The 17,896-nt window shown below is 43.5% G+C and overlaps 1 protein-coding gene and 1 long non-coding RNA gene across 2 annotated transcripts in view; one reads left to right on the top strand and one right to left on the bottom strand.

Moving 5' to 3' along the window:
- Positions 1 to 17,896, bottom strand: part of ANK3 (ankyrin 3) — a 342,898-nt gene that overhangs the window by 105,005 nt on the left and 219,997 nt on the right. The gene's annotated exons all lie outside the window — the stretch shown is intronic.
- LOC309643153 lies at positions 16 to 6,555 on the top strand. The gene is made up of 2 exons (XR_014253583.1): positions 16 to 1,163; positions 1,525 to 6,555. It is a non-coding gene; the product is annotated as an uncharacterized lncRNA (long non-coding RNA).

Genomic DNA, 17,896 nt, shown 5'->3' with positions numbered 1-17,896 from the left:
GGATGCACAAAGCAAGCCCAAATCAGAAGCTTCCCTTTTGAAAATGTGTCTGTTGGGGAGAAAACTGCTCCTCCGGTCATTGGCCCATCACCCATTTTTCTCATGTTCATTTCCCCTCATCCCCCCCCCCGGAAAATATTTGAAACTGCCATTAGAAGGAAAAAGTGTAGGTAGAGGTTAGTTCATCATTTCAATAGTGAATTTATTGTGACCACCTAGAGGCGTGGGATAGGGAGGGTGGGAGGGAGACGCAAGAGGGAGGAGATATGGGGATATATGTATATGTATAGCTGATTCACTTTGTTATAAAGCAGAAACTAACACACCATTGTAAAGCAATTATACTCTAATAAAGATGTTTAAAAAAAAATAGTGAATTTAAGCAGCAGAAAGAGCTCCTGGCATTAGGTACCAATTTTAAACCATTTCCGTATCTCCTTCCTCCCTGCCTCAAGCCCCAGCTGACTAGAAAGGTTGATCTCTTCTGTCAGCTGGAGTTTTCCTGGCCCAACCACGATGAGGGCAGCTTGTCTGAATGGACCTGGATTGCAAAATAAGAGGCACCTCTTCATTACTGTTCTGCAAATTATATGTGGGAAGGGAAACGACTTTATTTTAAATGTTCTTCTCACACCCAGGATTTCAATTTGGGGATATGTAAAAAACTAGCAAGTTATTTAATCTGAACTACAACTGCTCAACTGGGGAACCTTGAAACACATCCATTTTGAACTGTTTCGAAATCTATCAAATTAACAACTCAGTCTAGCTGCCCCAGGGCTTGAACCCTGCTTGGAAAGCAACTCTACCTTCAATAGAGATCAAATGGGGGCTTCAGCAGTTGTAAAGAAGGATGATATAAATTGCTCTTGAACCATCTATACAAAGAGTTAATTGCATAAAATACTTTTACTAGCTACGCACGTATAACATGACCTCACACGGGAATAAACCACATTCCAGGGGTGACAGGGCAGGTTTTCCAGATGCCTTTTGCCCTCTGGGACATTTCCCATCCTTCTCAAAATGCAGCACAGGCTGTGGAAAAGTTCCTTTCACAAACAGGCAAACCCTATCTCCTTTTTATGACTCTTGTTCTACTGGATACAAGCTTGGCTGGCCAAGCAGGATTTCAAAGGAGTACATGCTACGTTTTCTCAAAGGTAAGCGATTTCACCCACTCCAGCTCTATTTTCCCGTCCTTCATTCAGCCCTGTTTATAATTTCCATTCATTTAAACTTGGGAAACCACAAGAGTTCAGCTTTTAAGCTACCAATCAAGTCTAAAAATCCAATATCAACTACCGTTTTCGCAAGTGTAAAAACCAAACAGATCAACTTTCCATAGCTACCCGGTACCAAGAGATTATTTTAAGTAACTATTTACAGCTGGGCTATTTGCACATTCACTACATAGAAAACCAAAACAGCACACAACAAATACGACTTAAAGAAAGATCTTACTCTGTGGCAAAGCCATTTCCACCAGGCTGGGCTGATCAAATGTTTTCCTGATGTTTCCAGGAATCCCTGAAGCAGTGATTTAGACTCTACCTCCAAATCAGCCCAAACAAACCAATCCCTGGGTTGGATCCACTGTCTTCACCACCTCCTCCAAGTTCCTCTCAGCATCTTCGTCTCCTCGCCAGCAACTGAAGAATTACACCTCTTTTCCTGCCCATCAGTGTTCAAAGATTTTCAATATTTCAGATGAAATAAAACAAAAAACAAAAAACCAAACCCCAAATCCGGCTACATTTCATTGAGATCAAGATCCTTTTTGATCACTCCGCAGACATCCTTTTAAAACTCCTTCTGATTGGATTAAAAACTCCTCTGGCAAGCCTCTAGCAGGACCGAATGGTGACATAAATGCAAGCCCCTGAGTTATTTGTATGTAAATATGAGGACTGCTCCAGTGTAGGCTTTCGGTAATTTGATACCGATGCCCGGTGCCTAACCGGGTAGCCGAGGCAGCCTGAAATCTAGGGAGAGCCGGCGAGCGAGCCGCTGCATTTAATTAGGAGGCGACTCTTCTCCAACCTGAAGGAACAAACGGCCAACCCAGGTAGAGAGGAAAAACAGGAGAAGAAAACAAAGAAGTGGCCCAGGCAGGGAGTGGCAGAGAGCTCCAGGCAAACTTTAACTTTGTTCTCAGCTGGGAACACCAGGAGCCTGGGTTATTTATGGCCCCTGTCAGGTGGAAGGAGGGGGAAAAAAAGAGAGGGAGGGAGGGAGGCAGGGAGGGCGGACCTGTCCTCGGGTTGAGGTTGGGAAGCTGTGGGGCAGAGGGAAGCGATCCTCAGAACTCTCCGAGAAGCACTGGAGAGCAAGCATATCACCGCTGCTTTTGATCCAGAGCCGCAGGAAAGGAGAAGTGAGACAAGCCGGGAAAATGGAGTGCATATTCTGTTTTAACTTCAGCACAAGCTCTTTCAACTCTTTGATACGATCAAAGTCACTAACTGGTCCTCCCTCCTGGAGGGGGTCCCTGGAGAGGGGGAGAGGCGGAGGGGCCTGGGTTGGCTGGGGAGGTCTTGGCTGCGAGGGGCTGCAGGCAGCCAAGGAGGCGCTTCTGTCACCGCGCTGTTCCACCGCTTCCCTCTCTCTGGGGCTCCTGGCCTCCCTTCCCAGCTGTTCCACCCTGTTTTTGTTGGCAGTGGAGGGAAAAAGCTAGCCGGACTTCTGCGTCCTCCATCTGGGTACACGGGAGAGGCAATTTCAATTGCTTTTTCTCAGAAGGGCTGGAGCGTCAGGCTAGAAAGGGTCAAGGGTTTTAACATTATCTTGAAGGAAGTGGTCTGCAGCACTTTTGCATATACTGCATCTATCTCTTCGACTGTTACCTAAATATACAGAAATGTGCATCTGTAGAACTGAGGAGGTGGGGTACAGATTTGTGGTTCCTGGATCAATGCATAAATAATGACTCATCTAATATTCAGACGATACGACACCTGGTGCTTTAATTTGATCCGCCCGGCTATAATCAACACTGAAAACACCCAGAAAGAGAAGGGAAGCCATTTATAATGCCTGGTACATATGGAAAAATATTCCCCCCAATAATAATATAAACATAATAAAAAGAATCATTTCCAACTCCGTAAAGAATGGAAGGGGAAGTCATGGGTAACACGGAGAAAATGTCTGAACATTAATCTGTTTTCCGCAAGCGCACTTAAAATCCAAACTACTGGGACTTCCCTGGCGTCCAGTGGTTAAGACTCCGTGCTTCCACTGCAGGGGGCACGGGTTTGATCCCTGGTCGGGGAACTAAGATCCCGCATGCCACATGGTATGGCCAAAAAAAAAAAAAAAAATCCAAACTACTTAGCAAAGCCTGATTCAATGGTGCTGCTCATTCAAGCTTCCTAACAAGACCCGCAAAGAAAGGTTCCTTCCTCATGACTTCTTGGCCAGCGTCTCTCCGGCCACTCCTACACACCCATCCTGCCCTTCAGTTACATATAATTCTTTCAGTCCCTAGAATTCCTGAAACTCTTTAGACTTTGAACCACTACATAGGGTGTACTCCCTTGATGGAATCTTTACCCCTCTTCTTCTCCTGAGTAGTTTCTCCAATCTTGGACTCTTTCTAGAACTCCTCCCATCCTCCACTCACCATCCTAAGTTCCGTGTCCCTCATGTGGGCTTCCCTTATCAGAGTGTACTGGCAGGAAAAACACCTGCTTGGTCCCTCCCATGGAAGAGTGAGATGAGAACCCCAAAACAAGAACCCAGATTTTCCTGGATCTGCCATATTGTAAGCGCCCCATCAATATTTTTGGAATTCATGATTGCTTTTATTAAAGAGGTTGGTGGTTTTGCTTTTTTCCCCATCTACATGCCACAGCAACTTCGTATTCATTTGGCATGCCAAGCTTGATGACTGGTAAACAGTAAAATTTCAATAAAATTAAGTTTCTATTTTTTTTCTACATATCCTTCTTAGACTTCAGAAATGGTCTCTATGAAACCAAAAGAAGCCCAGAGCTGGGATGGGGATGGGAGCTGTCAATACACTTGGCCAAAGATTAAAGTAGTCTTATAACTATTAAGTAATAGTAATTAAGTAATTATGCATTTACCATTTTAGAATGATGAAAACATTTCTTACAAGGCACGGAATTTAGAGGTAAAGGCAATGGTCTTATTTGAATGCAATTTTGCATAGTAGGTGGTGCCTGGATTCAACTTCAAGCTTCATCACTTATTGATTAGGTGAACTCTGGGATACTGTTTACTTTGAGTCATAGTTTCAACCTCTACCAAACTGGGATAACAACTCTGCCTCTATCCTAAGACCTCTTGGGGGGGATTAAATGAAATAATGCACAAAGAAAGGGTTCAGTCAGCACTAACTGTTAGTAGTATTCAGTAACACAGCTTTCTTTAGTGTTCAAACATCTGAATGCATGAACTCATACAGTTAGCATTTAAAATGCTACTATTGATACTGCTTGGGGCAAAATCCAACCATAGCACCAAGCCTCCCTGCTTTGCATGGCCTAACGCAGGGCCAGGTTCATCACAGATACTCAACAAATACCTGTTGATTGAATGAATGGAGGAACAATATTAATACAACGAACTCTCATTTCAATCAACAAAATATTCTATAATTATTGTATAGTATGACACACTAATATACCAAAGATTAGAAAGGAATGAGATGAACTATATTGAGTATCTTGTTAACTGCCTCTAATCCATTCTATAATCCCAAAATATTTTGATTAGTAACAGCTTCTGACCAACAGGTACAAATAATTATATTTGTAATATAACAAAAGTAATATTTCTATGAATGAACAACACTCATACAATATCAGATATATTTAGTTAAAATATATGTATTACCAGAACCCACAAATTTTCACTTAGTAAATACTCGTGTGGGTTTGTGCTTCCTAGAAGCGTTTGGTGCAGTGGCATAACCGTTGTGTTGAAGATAAATCTGACTATTTTCTGGCAAAGAAGGTGTGGTAGCTAGAGTTTAAAAATGCCCTCTCTACCCCATCCAATGAACCAACTCTCCTTGTGTCCATGCCTGTGTACTGCCCTTGTTTAAGTCTGAACTGGCTCAATTTTTGAACACTAAAATGCAGGGGAAGTGATTTTACATGACTTTGGACTTTGAGTTCAAGGATACCTTGCAGTTTCTGCCTGAGTCTCTTTGGAGTACTTGTTCCAAAGGGGAAGTCAATCCCAAGGCAAGAAATTTGACTACCATGAGGCCACCTCATGTAAAGGTGTAAAGAAAGTCAAGGTAGCCATGTGGAGAGAGATGCCAGTCAGCTCTCAGCTGTTCCAGCCATCCCGGCCAAGGTGACAGACCCTCGAATGATGATGTCACATTGAACATCTGGCCATGTGTCTCCCACCTTAGCTACCATCTGACTGCAAACTCCTGAAGGCTGTCTAGAACCCAGCTGAGCCCTGTTAACTCACACAACCACGGGAGACGATGATAATAAATTAAACCACTGAGCTCAGAGGTAATAAGTAGTGGGAACAGAGGGGAATGAAAAATGACAAGGTCCAAAGGTAAGGCAAAACGGTCACGGACAGAGTGCCTAATGCACCCCTAATCAATTAGAGTGAGCTCTGCAGTGCGTTCTACGATTAGCGTAGACAAAGTCTGGGAGAAGCACACGGGTAAGCGCCACCAGAGGAGGCCTCACCTATATGGAAGGGACTTTACGCCTTTCAAAATTATGAGCACTGATGTTCTTACTGCTAATCCATTTCTGACAATAAAATACCAGAGGCTGGAAAATGTTCAAAGAAGAACCCAAACACCCCAAAGCTACCTTGATCTCACCATTCCCCAAATAATAAAAGCTGTCCAGAGGCATTTCACATCAATTTCGCAGCTACACCTGCCTCCCAGTCCTATGATGAGGAGGTTCAGAGAACAGGTTTCCTGGACTACAGTCAATCCTCCAAAGATTCATGCACTCTGTCTACCAGGAAATAATACCAAATAGAATCAGGGACAAAGGAGACAAAGAGAATATAGTAAATGGTTATCAGGACTGTGGTTGGTCACGTAGATGTGCCTCATTCCCTTTCAGAATTCAACTCACTGGTCCCGAATCAGTACATGGGGGAATATACCTAACCCAACTTCCTTGCAATCCTTCATTATGCCCGCTAATGATTTTTCATGGTGAATAAATGAAACAGTTCTTGGCTTATTATTTAAGCGTTCTCATGCCCTAGGAGTTCTTTTCTTCTCTTTCTTTCTTTCTATTTTTTTTTTTTTTCATGTAATTTTCTTCTATTCTTTTCCATCTTAAGACCACTACCGAGGAATACTTCTGTTGCTTTTCCAGTGGTTGAAAGTTGCTTTCCCATCTGACTGGAGACTAGCATCACAAAGAATATTCCTTAAGGTAACTATATCAAAGTATATTGTCAGAAACTTTCTCAGAAGTGTTTAATCCCTCTGATGCGAAATGCAGAATCTCCCCAAGGAATGTACTTTGTAACATTAGGAAGCTGAAAATAATGCTACAAAACACCTCCAAATGAAATGATAGTAGAAAATGTCCAAATTACATGGGATTTCAAAAAAAGCTAGATTAAAAAGAATAAAGAGGAACACAGTCTCTATGCTCTAGTGATTGATTAGGAGTTGATTACTTCATAGAACTCAGTGAATAGTCTTACTGAGAAGCAGTTAATGATCAGAATTGAGAAGACAAATTTACTGTGCTTGTTCTGAAAAGAGTGGTTTTTTTTGATCATCACATAGCAAAGAGAGGAAATGTAAGCTACTGGGAAAATAAATCCTTTAGCCATTTCTAGTCTACGTTATAGAACAGTAGAATGAGATCACATCATTATAATCAACAACTATATTTATTGAGCATTTACTATGTTCTAGGCACTGTTTGGTGCTTTATAAGTATTATCTCACATAATTCTCACAACAACCTTATAGAATAGAATTGTTATCTCCATTTCAAGATAAAGAAAACCCAGTTCACAGTGGTAGAATAAATAGCTAAGATTACTTAGAACATGGGGAAAATTGGATTCAAAATTAGTTGGCTTGACTACAGAGCCCTACTTTTACCTACTGCCAAACTCTATGCTATTGAACAAATACAACAAGAAATCAGTAACCAAAATATCAGATCCATGAAGGCAGGAGGTTTTGTCTTTTCGTTCCATATCCAGTGCCCAGAACAATGCCTGGCACATATTAGGTGCTCAATAAATGTGTGAGATGAAAGGTCAGTGATTGCTGTTGGAGAAAGGAACTCTATTACTGGAGCAAGAAGGAGGGAGACTTACTTTTCACCGTAAACTCTTGTACCTTGGGAATTTTATACCATGTGCGTCTATCACCTATTCAAAAAATGAATAAAATTAACAAAACAAAACAAAATACAGGGACTGCAGATAAGTCATCTGTGTGTTCCCTACACCAGAAAAGGTATTTTGACAAATGTCAGTCTGCCAGGTAGACATTAAGATGTGTATGTGCACCAGCAAGTATCCAGCAAAGAGGAAACGATACGTATGATATTTGACCTTACTTGCCTCTTTAAGACATGGAAGAGAAGAAATGAAACGAAACAAGGCAGGAAGAAGGGAGTGCACAATATTAATGTGGTACTTCTGGTAGCTTCCCAGGGTTCTAAAGCCGTGGTTCTCAACCTGGAGGATGCATTAGAATCACCTGAAAACTCGCATTTCTGACAAGTTCCCAAGTGAATCCTGTGGTCCAGGGACCACACTTTGAGAACCACTGGTCTAAAGGATCCTTACAAATGACAGTGATCTAATGGCAGCACTGATTCTATAGAATTCAGTGTCTGTTTTCCTAGCGGCTATTAGGAGCATAATTAAAATATCAGCTCAGCAAGTGAATTCAAGGAATGAGTGCAGTGTTCCTCAAATTTCAAGGGATGTATTTTATCAGCTGGGGACCTTGTGAAAATGCAGATGCTGATTCCGTAGGTCTAGGGTAGCCCTGAGATTCTGCATGGATAACAAGCCCCCAGGTGACTTGCTCCACTGTCTAACCACTTTGAGTGGTTAGACAGTGGAGCGCTGGGCTAGGACCTATGTTAGGAGCAAAGCCAACTGCTGCCTTTGAGGCATTTAGCCTCTAGTAAAGAAGCTGACACCAGGACACAAACCATGATACAAATACTGCACTCCGACTCCTGCTGGTTCCTACTGAGATCATGCTTTGTACGTGCTACACGCTGTGCTTGCTAACTGAGCACTTTACATGCACGTCTCACTTAATCTGCAACCCTGTGAAGCAGGTACTGTTATTTCCAGTTTACAGATGAAGAAACAGATTCAGAGTTATTTTTCAAAACTCACACATCTCGTTAGCGGAGGAGCCTGGATTAGAACCCACGCAGTCGGGTTGCCAGGCGCTTCCCCACCTTGCCACCAGGACAGAAAGTGTGTGTGAGAAGTTACAAAGTATTACAAGAGCACAGAGGAAGAGGGCAGCACGTGGGACTGCAGATCTGGCAGATGCTGAATGGAGAGTGTGTGAGTACAGGCAGGGAGAGAGGGGTGGAAACGGGAAGTTGGCCATCCCAGGCCACAGGATGCAGCCCGGAGGGACAGAACGGGAATGCTGGAGACCAGTGAGCAGCCGGCTTTACTAAAGTTACAGGCAACTGACTTGTAGGAAATGGGCTGGTTGGGTTAGATTTTTAGGGCCCTTGAAATTGGATTATAGACTAACAATTGCCATCCGAGTGACAAGCAACATAAACCCATTAATGGGTGACAATGCAATGACTTTGTCGACCCACATTGTTTCTGTTTTTGTTTAAACTGAAGACTGAAACCCTCAAAGCTCTCTCTCTTCCTCTTGTGCTGTCCTGGCCTAATTCTAATCCTAGAGCAGGAAACAGGATACATAGATAGTCGTATCCATCTGACTAAGAAAAAAGAAGGACTGCCATTTTTTGAGCATCTACTGTACGCTGGTCACGGCTCTAAGTGCTTTATGTGTATATTATTTCTTTTCATCATCTCAGCAACTCCATGGTATTATTAACCCTTTTAGAGACAAATAAAGGCAAATGAGACTCAGCCTATTTTATTTTTTGGAAGGTTCAAATAAGGAACATAAAAATCCAGATAATTTTGAAGAGAAAATCTTTTCCATAAATTCAAAACTTTATAATAAGATGTCTAGCTCCCCTAATGTTTAGACAGTAAGTTTTCATCATGAAGAATCCAAGTGACTCTATTTGCTCATGTCTTTTCCCTCAGTCTTCCGATATTTGCATTGTCAGAAGAGCACGGAAGCAAGAGCAGGAGGGAAGAGGAATATGGTAGTATGAGGACGCTCATCCACTCAAACTTTAGTTCTTTTTTTCTTTTTTTTTTTTTTGGTTGCACCGCGTGGCTTGTGGGATCTTAGTTCCCGGACCAGGGATCGAACCCATGCCCCCTGCAGTGGAAGCACGGAGTCTTAACCACTGGACCTCCAGGGAAGTCCCAAACTTTAGCTCTAAAAGTCTAATTCTAACCTAGAGTCACACAATAAATAAGGGGAAAGTTACTTAGATTCCAGATGCTCATGCATTTCACTTTTCGTTTTGCAGTTGGCAAGGACTCCTGTGCACATTCTGAGAGGCTGATAAAAGGAAGGAGATGTTGTGTCGACAGTGGAGGGGCTGTGCCACCCACTTCCCGAGGTCCCCGTGTGTGGCACAGGCACTTCTGGGTCAGGCTGGAGGACCAGTGGATGCTTGGGACTCCATTATCTTCCGGGATGGAAGGAGGCTCAGGGCGAGGCTGCCCAAGCCCAAGGTAGAGAATGCAGTGAGCTCTCTCTCCTGCCCCCTCCCCTCCCCAGCTGCCTCCTCCGTCAGGAAGGAGCAGATGCTGGGTCGCTTCAACCCTTTGTTTTCCAGCATCTCCTGGCAGCAGTGGTTGTCCTTTCAAAACAGAAAGTAAGTTCTGGCATATACTGTTGTCTTGCTTTCCTTCTCAAAACATGTGAGAGCAATGGGGTAAGTTGAGACAATGGTTAGATGAGCAATGGGTGACATAGGTGTTCTTAAGAAGTGTGTGTCGGGCTTCCCTGGTAGCGCAGTGGTTAAGAATCCACCTGCTGATGCAGGGGACACGGGTTCGAGCCCTGGTTCGGGAAGATCCCACATGCCGCGGAGGAATGAAGCCCGTGCACCACAACTACTGAGCCTGCACGCCACAACTACTGAGCCCACGGGCACAACTACTGGAGCCTGGGCTCTGCAACAAGAGAGGCCACCGCAATGAGAAGCCCGCACACCTCAACAAAGAGTAGCCCCCACTCGCTGCAACTAGAGAGAGCTCATGCGCAGCAATGAAGACCCAAAACGCACCAAAAAAAAAAAAAAAAAAGAAGTGCGTGTCATTTTAAGGGATTCGTGTATCTCTCACCGGAGGGCCACCCACTGTCTTCTTTCTTTATTTCCCTAACTCCAGGTGGCGGTAAGATCCTGGCTTTATAGGTGGTCAAAAAGGAATCAGGCTTAAATGGCAAAGTTTGCACATCTCTTAAGCAACAACAAGAACAAGCAGCCGTTATCCCATGGAACAAATCACTCTTTTCTGCTCAGGATGATTTTTTTTTAAGAGTACAAAGTCAATTTGTCTCTTTCCTCTTAAACATTATTCTGTTCTTTGTGGCTAGATGTATCTCTTTTTAAAAACTGTATAGCAGTTTACTATTCCTTAATCCAGGCTAGATATAGTTTCTAAAGTAAGCACGCATGACTCAGTGTTGGAACCTTTCCAGATGTAGCAATGAAAAACATCCCCTGTGATCTTGGTTGGGTTAATAAACAAACCCATCCCAGAAAGGAAAAAGAATTCTGTGTCTTTCCTGTGAAGAACTAGAAAAAGACAATGTTGGGACAGACACTGTAATTTTTTCCTATTTTTATCAGTACTCCTTAACCCTAATCCAGAAATTACCCTCAGTCACCTAAGTAAGATTAGATGTTATACTGACTTGGTGAAACAGACACTGAAGAAGAGAGACAGAATGCAGGTGGAAAGGTTACTTGCACTGTTCTCATTACCTAAAACCTATGCCCCTTTTGAAGAAGACTAGAAAATGAATAAATTACTAGCCACAAACTAGCCCTGTGAAATCAGGCACTAAAATGGTTCTTATGTACAGAGAAATTAGGTTGCTAAATTCAAAGTGGCCGTGTCATGCCCTTTGGTTCCTTCTGTTCAGTCTTTCTTAGCTATTCGTCTAGACTCAACCCCACATCCAGAGCTCACTGGTCTTGGCCCTTCATTACTTGGGTGTATAAGGACCGTGTGTGCAAAACAGGAAGATGCTCACTGCCCCCCAGGTATAAAGCAGTGCCACCATCATGTACATGTTGTACACAAGGATCTGGCCTCTTCCTTCTCTTACACCCAAAGTGCTTTTTTTTAAAAAAAATATTTATTTATTTATTTATTTTGGGGGACTGCATTGGGTCCCTGTTGCTGCGCGCGGGCTTTCTCTAGTTGGGGCGAGCGGGGGCTACTCTTCATTGTGGTGCACAGGCTTCTCATTGCGGTGGCTTCTCTTGTCACAGAGCACGGGCTCTAGGCACATGGGCTTCAGTAGTTGTGGCACGCAGGCTCAGTAGTTGCGGCTCGCGGGCTCTAGAGCGCAGGCTCAGTAGTTCTGGATCACGGGCTTAGTTGCTCTGCGGCATGTGGGATCTTCCTGGAGCAGGGCTCGAACCCGTGTCCCCTGCACTGGCAGGTGGATTCTTAACTGCTGCGCCACCAGGGAAGCCCCACCCAAACTGCTTTTCACCATGCAGGGCAGCAAGCACCTGTTATTGGTTTGTCTTCTGTCTCCTACCTCCACCCACAGGGTGTGCACATACAAGGTAAAGACAGGTCAGGCCTGCTGTCAATTCTCATCCTCAGTGTGATTCTGGCCCAGGTGCTCGGACCACCCCTTCCCACGTGTTAACATCTTCCCCTGGTTCTCTAACCCCTCCTGCTCCAGACCCTCTGCCCACCATCCTGCCTTCCCCTGGCCAATCATTTTCGGTGCTGATGTTCCGTGGTGTCACCCTCCACTCTCTTCTTTCTCTGTAGTAAGAATGCCAGTGTCGGGGGCGGGGGTATGGGTGGCCAGGTGAGATCCCACTTCCCCATGAAGCAGGTCAGACATTCTGGGTAGATGGGCAGGGACTAAAAGAATTGGGGGTGGGGGGGAAATCTTATTCAAAATTACAACTTGTTGGGCTTCCATGGTGGCACAGTGGTTGAGAATCCGCCTGCCGACGCAGGGGACACGGGTTCGAGCCCTGGTCAGGGAAGATCCCACATGCTGCGGAGCAACGAAGCCCGTGCACCACAACTACTGAGCCCGTGTGTCACAACTACTGAAGCCCACGTGTCTCAGAGCCCGTGCTCCACAACAAGAGAAGCCACCGCAATGAGAAGCCCACACGGCGCAACTAGAGAAAAGCCGGCGCGCAGCAACGAAGACCCAATGCAGCCAAAAATAAATAAATAAATAAATAAATTTATTAAAAGAACAAAATTACAACTTGTTTTGGGCAAGTGAAGAAACCACCTATTGACCTTGGTCAATAAACATGCTGATTCCCTGACAGCTCTTCAACAGTTCCTGTTCCCATTCGTGCCACAGGCTGCTCCAGCTGCTCATCTGTCACAGCTTCTTGAGGAAAAAACATACACTACATGAGACCTACTTATTCTGGGTCTGAATCCACGAGGTCCTGGACGTGGTAGTTGCTGAGGTCAGCAGGGATTCCCAAATGGCCTGTGCTCATCTGACTGGACCTTCCTAGGCAAGTTTCTCCCAGGGCGTCCTCTGGAACTCACTCTTCTGGTTTCTCTCTCCATTGTTCACCACTCTGTCTCCATATCCGCTGGCACTCCTCTTCCTCTTATTGTCAGTGTGCCTGGAGTTTTCGCTTCCACCCCGTGCCCTGCCGGAGGGTCCTCTCCAAGGCCAGTGCCCGGCTCCCCTGTCTCATGCCGAGCTCTTCCGTGGGGTCTTCTGCTTCCTGTCTCTGATGCTTTGACCTTGAACTTGGAACACTTTTTTCCAGTCCCCACCCTTCTCCCCACCCCCCCAAACTTCTGCTTGTCCACATTCTGTCTATTCCGTAAAATTCAGCCTTCTTGAGGCTGTCACTCAACCTCCCCTTCTTGTGAATTTCCTTGTCACTTTCATGTGTTCTCTTACAGCATCTCATTGAAAGTCAAAAAAACTAAATTCAAATTCCAGTTTCCTTGGCTTGTGAACCTGAACAAATATCTTAAACTCTTTGAGCCTTGCATTCCTTAGTAAAAATGAGGATTAATAAAACTTTAAATTAGGACTTTGAATTAGGACTAAATGTAAACTAGGAGTAATGATAATACCAAAAATGCTCTCAACTACTTTGAGAAAATTAAGCAAGATAAGGTGCCTTGTAACTAACGTTCACTGAGATGTCTGGGCTAAACTTTACACATTAACTCATTTAAAACTTACAATAATCCGATCGCTGTGCGGCTCCTATCTAAATTACCAGGCACCATGGAGGTTAGGGGTTAGAGACAGGGATTTGAGTATCAGCCCCTGCACTGACTTGCGTGACCTTGACCAAGGTCGTTAACCTTGCTGGAACTGATTTTCCACATCTGTAAAATGGGAATACCAATGGCTCGAACTAATGACGGTCACTGTGAGAGTTAAAGGACATAATGCATGAAATGTATGGAGCTTAATGCCTAGCACACAGAAAGGGCTCAATACATGGTAAGCCCCTTGGTTTGTGACGTTGAGAGGGTTCATCTATATGGAACCCTGGGGGGAGGGGGATAGAGACCCAGGTAAATGTGTGGATGCACTCCCCACCCCCACATGAGGACTTCTATGTCTATGTCCTAAGTGCTATGACAGTGATAAACACGGCTCTGCTCCCAGGGAGCTAAAAGCCTACTTTGAAAGAAAATAAAATTAATCAAAATGTGGCAAACTACAGTCTGGGCAAAATCCAGTCTCCTGCCTATTTTTGTAAAGTTGTATTGCCCCCAAGTCATGCCCATTTGTTTAGTTAGATATTGTCTCTGGCTGCTTCTGGCTACAAAGGCAGAGTTGAGTAGCTGGGACACAGACCACGTGGCCTGAAAATTTGAAAATATTAACCGTTGGCCCTTTACAGAAAAAGTCTGCAGCCCTCTGAAATTAATGACTAATATACTGAGATGAGTATTAGGAAGAAATCAAAAAGTGTGATTGAGAGAATGGAAAAGAGGTGACCAGGGGCCATATCACAAAGGACTCACTGACCACGGAAGAGCCCTGAGTTTTACTCTAAGTGCATCATAAAGCCTTGGGAAGTTTTTATTTTAGCTTTGTCTCTGTACTCTTTTGGGGGGTGTATGTGTATTATTTAGAGGGGGGGCTACTTTTACCACTAAATACAGCAACCCCACAGATGAGTACATAACATGTAAACATATATTTTAACAGATTGGTGTAAAATAAATACCACAGAGGTTAAGAACTAGGACATCAGCACCCCAGAAGCTGCCTCTCACATTCCTATCCCCATCACACCTCCTCCTCCCTCCTCATGGTAATCGCTTTCTTTATGATATTATTTTCCTGTTTTTTTAAAAAATAGCCTCCCTTATCTAATTTTATAATCCTACTTTAGCCCTACCTGGTTTGGATGAATTCTGTTGTCTTTGCATAACCTACAACCCAACAACTACCATCCTAGGTCTATACCCTGTGGAAATGTACACATATGTATGTGTACCAGGAAACATACATAAGGTTTGCAGCAGCTCCACACTGGAAACAACCCACATTTCCATCAACATTAGAATGGACAACTTGGGGGCTTCCCTGGTGGCGCAGTGGTTGAGAGTCTGCCTGCCAACGCAGGGCACACGGGTTCGAGCCCTGGTCTGGGAAGATCCCACATGCCGTGGAGCAGCTGGGCCCATGAGCCACAACTACTGAGCCTGCGCGTCTGGAGCCTGCGCTCCGCAACAAGAGAGACCGCGATAGTGAGAGGCCCGCACGCCGCGATGAAGAGTGGCCCCCGCTCGCCGCAACTAGAGAGAGCCCTCGCACAGAAACGAAGACCCAACACAGCCATAAATAAATAAATAAATAAATAAAAATGACAAAACGAGAGAGTTGACCTTAAAAAAAGAAATGTTACATCCAACTTTGACATTCTATAAAAAAAAAAAAAAAGAATGGACAACTTAATTATGATACAGGCATATGGAGTATTATATAGAAATGAAAATGAATGAGCTACAATTATATGCAACAACTTGAATGAATCTTGAAAACGTAGCTGTGAGCCTCGGAGGGTTTGAAACTGGGGAATGGACTAACATGATCCGATTTCCATTTTTAGAAGATTGCTAAGAATGCTGTGCAGAAGGCTGAGTCTGTGGGGGAAGCGTAGACGTGGAGACACGTAAAGAGGCCCCTGCAATATTCCACGGGTGGAATGTCGGCGGGGAGGATTAGGGTGGTGGCAGGGGGAAGCGGAGGGAGGTGGGATGCATTCTGGAAGCAGAATCGATATGACTTGCTGATGGACTGGATAAGGGAGAATGTGCAGAACCACGTATTTTGGCTTGGGTGATGGAGCCATTTACTGGGATGGAGAAGGGTGGGAAGAGACACTGTTTTGGGGGGTACGTTTAGGGCAGGGTGAGATATCTGTGAGACTCTAAATGGAAAGTACATGGCTGGGTAAGTGGACAGTGTGGATGAGGTTCACTAAATAATTCCAATTCCAAAGACAGGATGGACTTTGTTTTAGAATAAAGGCCTCTGTCTCAGCCCGCATGTCTTTTTCTTTAGCTGGAAATTCTTTTAAATTCACGAACTATTCTTTGAAATGCAGACGCCCCTTGGGAGAGTCATTAGAAAGCTGTTTATCGAGTCAATACGTAGGCTAGGGCTGTCTCAGTGAGAAGGGGTATAATGGCAGGAAAAGGGAGCAAGGCAAGCAAATTTTCTCCATCTTGCCTGTTCTCAGAAACCTGTAAACCTATCCTTTCCTTTCAGTCTCCTTCCTCTTGGATGCAGCCGTGCAAACACATATTGGAGAGCTGCTGTGTGCAAGGCCCTGTGCTAGGCTCTGGGGATACACCAGAGACTAAGATTAGGTCTCTGCGTCTGGTATTTCATTTTGACTTTATGCCGAGAGTAGCATGCAACTATGTAATGTCTGTTTGAAAGGTCAATTGTAAGCAGAGAGATATCAGGCAAAAGGCTGGCTGGATGTTAGGATTGAACAGGTATTTGTAAAATGATAAAATTTCAGGCAAAGGACAATTTCTGCATAACAGTCACCACTCCCTTGGAGGACCTGGAGGCAAGCTAATCTCCAAGGCTTCTTTCCAGATCCGTAAAGCTGAAAACATAATAGTCTGATTTATTTATTACGATGAGTAGGAGATCAGGATAGTCCAAAGCATTCGGTGAGAAGAGGTCCTATAGGACATTTCCCCCAATAAAAAAAATTCATTCTTGGGTTCTCTATATAAGAACACAGGTCACGTTCAAGTAGCTATGAAAGAGATGACCTAATTCCACAGACTTTCACATCTGTCTTCTTGTCCCACTCTGCCACTAACCTGGTTGGGTAAGTCACTCAACATTTATTTGGGCTTTACTTTCTCATCAGTATAATGGAGAGCTTGGACTACAGGTTACTAATCTGCCCTTTGAGTTCTCTGAAATCTGTGGATTTCACTTTGCTGGGGCTTCCATTAGGCACTGATTTGGGTACAAAGCTGAGGTGAGCTTGACTCTCTCATGATATCTGATGGAACGTTAGTGCTTTATTATATCTCAAACCTATACCTACTGACAATTATTTTTATTTTTTTAGAATTTTTAAAATAAGTTTTTATAAATAATGTATCCAAAGATTTTGACCCACTACATAAAGTAAGAATCTTACTCTTTAAGAAAAATATACAGATTTTGGTTAAGAATTTAAATTCTGAGAGGCTCAAGCCTGATGTCAAACCTTTAGATTTCTACTGCTTCAATTCCAAAGGACCAGTGGATAGCAATTTTAGTACGCATAATTAGTTTTTTCCTGGGTCAGACAGCTTTATTCTGCTTCATTAACCCCTTCTGTGCTCCTTGATGGATATTGGAATCTGGTTTCCAGATTTTTGGATTTCCTTTAATAGGAAACTTCACAATCTGGTAGATTGTGGTATACCTAACTGACAGTTATATCTAAGTGTACTTAGACTCTTACTTTTTTCTTTTAATATTTAGTGTCTACATTTGATCCTGAAAGAGCTTCTATAGTCCTATCAGAATTGTAAGAAGCTAAGAATTAAATAATTCTTCCCAGCAAGGGTTGGGTCACCCAGTTATTTCGCAAACCTGTTCAGCGGAGTCCTATTTCACAGAGCTGCCTTTTGGGTTTTTACTTTCCATGGCTTAATTCCAGTTCTCATTATGTCCCATCTATAGTTCTTTAAATCTATTACTATAACCCAACCCACTAGAATCCTGCAAGCTAAAATAACAGTATTATACATTTTTTTAAATTGACAAAATACATTTTATAGGAATTTACAATGTAAAATCATCGTTGAACCAAAGCCAATGGTGAAGTCTCCTGGGAGGGAGACTCAAATTAGAAGACAACTCGAATCTTAATCTCAATTTTCTTCTTTTTTTCCTTTTTTCCTTCCTCCCTCTCTCCCTCCTTTCTCTCTCCCTTCTCCTTCTTCCCTCCCTCCCTCCCCCTGCTCTCTCCCAATTTCATTTTTTCTTTCTTTTTAGTTACAAACTGAACTGCAATACATAAGACTCTAAGTGGTACTAGAATCAACAATAATTTTGCATGTATATTAATTTTATATGCGTGAT

The sequence above is a fragment of the Balaenoptera physalus genome, assembly GCF_965194825.1.
Source record: "Balaenoptera physalus genome assembly, chromosome: 14".
NCBI lineage: Eukaryota > Metazoa > Chordata > Mammalia > Artiodactyla > Balaenopteridae > Balaenoptera > Balaenoptera physalus.
Note: the sequence above shows the minus strand (reverse complement) of the source record. Positions and strands in the feature narration are given on the sequence as shown.